This window comes from Lagopus leucura, unplaced genomic scaffold (assembly GCF_019238085.1).
Source record: "Lagopus leucura isolate 7727_CA_CO unplaced genomic scaffold, USGS_WTPT01 Super-Scaffold_100002, whole genome shotgun sequence".
NCBI lineage: Eukaryota > Metazoa > Chordata > Aves > Galliformes > Phasianidae > Lagopus > Lagopus leucura.
In genome coordinates, this window is record NW_024962263.1 from 1,890,572 (window position 1) to 1,897,074 (window position 6,503).

The window sequence follows — 6,503 nt, forward strand, 5'->3', positions numbered from 1 at the left end:
TTTTTTTTTTTTTCAACACAGGTACGTCTGTTAGCTATGCGTGAACAAGAGCCTGCGTGCCATGCTTGTAAAAATCTGCACCAGCGGAGGTGACCCACTGCCATCATCACCACTGCTGAAATGCAGCATCCACCATGTCAGTGTGCTCACATCCACTCTTTGGTCTCCATTAATATTCAGCCAGCATCGGTGAATATCAATCAATGGCATTTTCTCTGTGTGGAGGAATTTAGCGACACATCTTTGTTTCATATGCTTCCATGTCAGATGCCCTTTTATCAGGCTGCCCTTCTGCTGCCATCTGTAATACATCAACGAGATGGAATGGAATATTGGTAGGAAGGCTCAAGCTCACCAACATCTGCCTCTGACATCATGGGCCAACATAATAAAACAGTAGGTGTTAGTTTTGGAGCAGCCCTCATGATACGTATGCTAACGTATCACCGTCCATCTCCGACCATGCACTCATCTTTTGGATCCTGGCAGCTCCAAAAGCTTCAGTATCTGTTCAGGATTTCATCCGTTGTAACCAGAGGTTTGTAAGTCCCAAGTCTCCCTAACCACATCCGTAGTTGAAGCATTTATAATCCCCTTGCTTTGAAAATCATAACTAAATTTGCTGGAAAATAAGTGAGCACATGGCTGGTGTTTTTGGCCAATATCACACCACTGTGAAAAGGCAACCATGAGGCTCTCACACAACCCATTAAATACGCACTGGCAATGGCCAGTTGCTGCCCCACATCCCCAGAAGGACAGGGATTTGGGTCAGCCTGACATCCCCCAGGCTCAGACTCCTGCGAAGGCTGTTAGAAATCACTTCACCACGTTTAAAGTGCATTGCACTTAGCAGGACAAATGCCAGCAGAGTGAATTTTGTGTGCTTGAATAATGTTGCAATTTACCCTGTGGCTGGTCTCATTACGGCACCGAAGGCCCTGTTGGTTTACCTGGCTTTTGATTTAGTGGGCTCTCGGTAAGCGACTGTGGAGGCACACAGCCAAGGGCTGCAGGAAAACAGCCTTAATGCCTCTCTGGAGCTCCAGCCACCCATTCAGACACCGACGTCCTAAAGGAAGGACAGACATCAGACAGCCACACCACAGCCGTGTGCAGAAGGATGAATTAAACAGATGTGAGCTCAGAAAGGTAGCCCTGTGTGGGTGCCCCTCCCCAAATCCTGATTCCTGGGCAGGTGGGAGGGTGCAGTTCTCACCCCAGAGATGCCCCACTTGAGGTCCCCCTCGTGCAGCTGTCTGATTTGGAAAGGTGGGCATCTGTTGGGCACTGCCAGGGACACCCAAAATGCAGCGGGTGGCCTAAAAGTAAAGGCTGGTGTAACACACAGATCAGTTCTGTGTGGCAGCTGCAGAAATGTTTCACCTGTGTCACGCTCCCCAGCTGCTGGCGCTGAGCAGCCTCTGGTCTCACCTCTGAGCACTCACTGCTGGAGAGCTGCTGCAGCCTGCCTGGGTGCTGGGCAGGGGCTGGTGGCAGAGCTGGTCCCTCTCTGGGGGAAGGTGAGGTGTGCAATTTCTGGGAGATGCATGGGTTGCTGTGAGGAGCATGTGAGGAGTGCTCCCCCCACCCACTCTTGGCACGGGTGCACACCTGGCTTCCTGGCAGCAGGCAGTCTGTTTGAGAGCAGGGCCTGCTGGCAGGAACAGGGCAGCTTTGGGTCATGCTGTAGCAGCAGTGTTCCAGCACTGCAAAGGCCACGGGGGCTCTTCTGCTGAGACAGGGACTCTCATTCTCCTGGTAGGCTCCATGTCCCTGGGATATCTGTTGTGAGAAACGGGTCCCTGCCACTCCTCACCCTCTCCTGTCTGCCGGTGGTCAGTCTGGAGCATCTGCCTCTACAGCCAGCAGACTCTGTGGTTCTGACTGAGAGCCGTGCACTGCTGAGCCATGGTTATACCATGTGCCCTAGGCAGCAAGCATCCTCCTGCATCCCCTCCCCACGTGTGTTCCCCTTGCTCAGTGCCGAGCTGGCTGACACAAAGGGCTGCTCCAGTGGTGCTTGGTGCCCTCTGTAATCCCTCTCCCTGTAATCAGGCAGGTTGCAGGCACTGAGCACCGTGCTGAGAGCCATCCCATTCGCCACATGATGTGGTGTGAAGCCCTGAGCTCTCTGGCTGCAGCAGGAGCCCTCTTCTCCAAAACCTCAGCTGCGTTGTTATTTGTTTGGCTGCTGCTACCCCTGCTGCTCCTCACCACCAGCCCGGGGCCTTTTCTTCATTAGTTTCTTCCTGCTCTGTTTCATTAAAGTTGCATTTAAGTGTGCCAGTGGTTCTCTCCAAATAAATAGCCTTCCATTCTGTGATATTGAATTTCTTTGCATTAGCCTATTCCCCCAGCAACTCCAAATCTTCCTGTAGCTGGTGCATTCCTGAAGTTTATCAGCAGCCTCCCCTTCTATCATGACATCATCTGTGTCTGGACACCCAGCAGCTTGCGCCAGCCTCATTTGTACAGAGCTCTGAAACACAGCGAGTCCCAGTGCTGAACTCCAGGAGATCCTGGCTGTTAGCTCTCCTCACACAGACTCCTGCTTATCGCTCTTCTCTCTTCTCCAACCTGAGTTTTATCCTTTTAATACCAATGATCAATATCAAGACTTGCATACTTTTTACTGATCTTGTTTCCTGATGTGCTGTCAGCCTTGTTAAACTCCAGCAAACTCAAAGTTATTACTTGAAACTTTTCTGGGTTTGGCTTCACAGATGAATAGGATTTGGACCACTCTGGCAGCAATTTTGACTATGGCTCCTTGTTGTAGACACTTGCAAACACCAGTTCCCACTCCCTCTTCCTCCAGTGTTTTCAGCAGGTGAGGGGTATGGAAAGAGAAAGTATTTTCCAGGTGAGGAGAGGAGATATCAAACTTCTATTCACTCAGCTGGGACTGCGCACTGCTGAGGAGCATCCTTCACATCCCAAGTGAAGCGAGTAACGATGAGCTGCAGCCCAGTGGTGGGAAGTGCAATGGAAAGCTCTTCCCCTCCTGCTTTCAGGAGCTGTTCAGTATCTCCAAAGACAGCAGCCTGGGACAAGGGTGGGACTTGGAGTTTTTCAGCTACTAAAAGATGAACTTACAGGATGCTGCCTGCTACTGGAAACGAAGGGCTGTGATGGAGATGCTGAATGCCCCACGGGTGATGGATTTCTGAGAAGCCCTTGGATCAGCTTGGCACAGCCAGCAGTTCCTCTTACCATGGTGATCCTGAAAGGCTGACAAGAGACTGAGCTCTCAGCATGTCCCTTTCCTTCTTCACACTGTAAATTTTATCTCCCTCATTCTTTTCACACCACATTTCAGGCACCAGGGGTGCTTTTTTTTTTTTTATGGCAGGGATGGTTTGACTGAGGGGTCCAGCATCCTGAAGTACATTGCCAGACTCTTATAGCTTGGTCAAGCATGTAAGTGTCTAGCTCTTAGTGTAGCAAAATGAGGCATAAGCCTGGTGCTTTTACTGCACTACCAGTGGCAACATTCCTGTTTTGTGGCACCCTTGTATTCTGAAATATCTATCTTGAAGAGCAAATGCTGAAAATTAAAATCTTGAGTCAAGCTTCCTCATTAGCAGCCTGCCTGGCTAGACTCTAGCTTATTATTTTTTGCTGGTGCATAGCTGTAAAGAGAAAACCTAGGAGAAAATAAGCAATTAAAATGCATTAAATTGATTTCCAAATGGGAATGCAGGATCAGAAAGTCTCAGGAAGAACCTCATCTCTTCTCTTGCATCTGTTTCTGTATGTGAAAGAATGAGAAAAGAATTCACCAGCAACTAGAATAAAGCACATCTGCAAACATTAGCAGGGTCAAACTTCTGCCTAGTCAAGTCTCTGATACCAGGACTGACTCTGAAACTGCTTGGCATGCATTGTTTGCGAAGCAGGACTTCTCAAAGGCCATGCAGCTGTTGTACAGTAGGAACTCCTCAGCTCCAGCAACTTACACGTCACGACACTCAGCTCTCCAAACCCAGGGAACTGTTCTCATTCTTAAGAAATAATGCCAGAAAGCACCCCAGCGTCCTGCTATTCTTAACTAGAACACAGTCTGATGCAGTTTCCAGCAGCAGGGAGATAGATGACAAGTGCTGTGAAACAGCACAACCTCTGGGCACCGAGCCCATGTCTGCTCTGGGGTGGGATAGCAGCAGCCCCTCACCTCAGGGCAGTGCAGGTGCAGAACACGCATGCACTGGGACAGATAGAGAAAAGCTGTGAAGATGTTACAAATGGATCCCTTCCTCTTTACTCTCAGGGCTTTCCTCTCTACTCCCTTCCTCCCAGGAGTCTGATTACATTTATTTTTGGGTTGCTTTTTAAGCACGTTAAGTAAATTACAAAATTAAAGAAACCTCTCAACTGTGCTGCGTGACGAAGAGGCTCCCCACGGATGTATTGAGTGTTGTAGGAGAAATCAAATTGCATTGTATCACAAAGTAGAGCCTTTGTCAGGCTGAGGTAAAGACAGAATAACCTCCCAGACCTGCTGGTGAAGGTTGGACATGTCCACCAAGCTGTAATATGGGGAAAAAACAGAGGAGGAAAAACCTGGCCTTTAATGTCAGAAAACAGAAAATGAGAGTCCAAGAGCTTATTCTTTTAGGGGAAGGCAGCTATGCAAAGTCAGACTGAGGACCAGGGCTGACAATTGTCTCAAGGTACTTCAGGACTTCTTCTGAGGTCTAGAAAGCCCATTGCTGGAGGTGTGTCTTCAAGATTAAAGCTATTAACACTCAGTACTGATGCAGCTATAAGAGCTGTGCCACAACAAAATGCTTTTCTCACTGTTCCTCAGGTTCCATGAGTCAAAACTGCCAAGCCTGGATGTCTGGGATTTGGTTCTGGGTTCTGCTGGTTGCATTCAGTAAGTGGACACAGGCTGGTTTTATGCAAGTGGCGAAGGGGTAAAGGCAGTAAAAGAGCAGTTTGGGATGAGCATGGGGGCAAAGGTCTGCACGCCCAAGTTCAGTCTCCCAGGAGCTGCAGAGCAGCCATCCAAAGCAGGCAGGGTCAGGCCAGGATGGGCTGCCAGGACGTTGCTCTGGGCCTGGCTCTGATGTCTGTCACAATGGCTGCATGGAATTGCTGATTCGGGAGTGTCAAGGAGGAGAACATCTGAACATGCAGAGATGAAACATCGAGCACTGCAGGAGCACAGGAGCTCACTTTTTTTTCATGGAGGCTGATACCTCCTGGCCAGCCTGGCTGTCCCCACAGCTGCTGAAACACTGGCCACGGGTTGTCGCGGTAAATGCTTCTTGTGGTGGCCTTCCATGAAGTGTCCTTTTCCTCCCTTCAACCCAATTAAAAGTTTGCAGGAAGCCACAAACTCACCTCAGAGAGCGAGGGTCGCAGGTGGCCAAGACTGCTGCTTGAGTCCAGCATAGGTGGACTGCTGTCTGAAACCCCCTCTGTGTTACAGCACCAGCACTGATTAAAAACAGCCTGTCCTGTGCAGTGCAGCCCCAGATGCAGGCAAAGAGATGCTTTTGTTTGACAGTGACTGCTTTGGATGAAAAAATATTCTTTTCATGCCAATGATTTCTGCCTTGGCTAAAAGATTTAAGAATAAGCCAATAAAAGATATATATATATATATATCATACTACTAAAACACAGTTTTTGAAAATAGGTACCGTGTATCTTGAAATAAGAACACTTTTGTTGGTTATTATCGCAGTGGAGCGATGCTGGTTATTTGTAAGCTCCTACTGCCCCCTTCTGGTCGATGTAAAAATAGCACGTTTCACATGAAACTTCCTGTAATTGCCTTCTAGAAATAAATAATCAATTAAAAACAAACAAACAAACAAACAACAACAACAAAAAAAGCCCCACCAAAATTACCCACACCAAACCAAAAACCTATTTACTATTGTTCACTTTGACTTCATCATAGAAACGTAAAATCACAAAATCGCGGAGGTTGGACCTCCAAGATCATCCAGTCCAACTGTGCACCTATCACCACTATTTCCCAGTAAACCACATCCCTCAGTACAACATCCAAACGTTCCTTGAACGCCTCCAGGGTCAGTGACTCCACCACCTCCCCAGGCAGCCCATTCCAGTGCCTGGCCACTCTCTCGGAGAAGAATTATTTCCTAACATCCAGCCTCAATCTCCTCTGACACAACTTGAGGCCATTTCCTGCGGCTAGTTTCTCTAGTTTTTTCTTTCTCTAGTTACATGGTAGAAGAGGCTGAACCACACCTCACCACAACCTCACTTCAGATAGCTGTATAGAATGATAAGGGTCTCCCCTGAGCCTCCTCTTCTCCAGACTGAATCATCCCTATTCTCTCAGTCGCTCCTCATAAGACTTGTGCTCCAGACCCCTCACCAGTTTCGTTGCCCTTCTCTGGACACGTTTCAGGGCCTCAGTGTCCTTCCTACAGTGAGGAGCCCAAAACTGAACACAGTACTCGAGGTGCAGCCTCACCAGAGCTGAGTACAGAGGTACAATCGCTCCCCTGCTCCTGCTA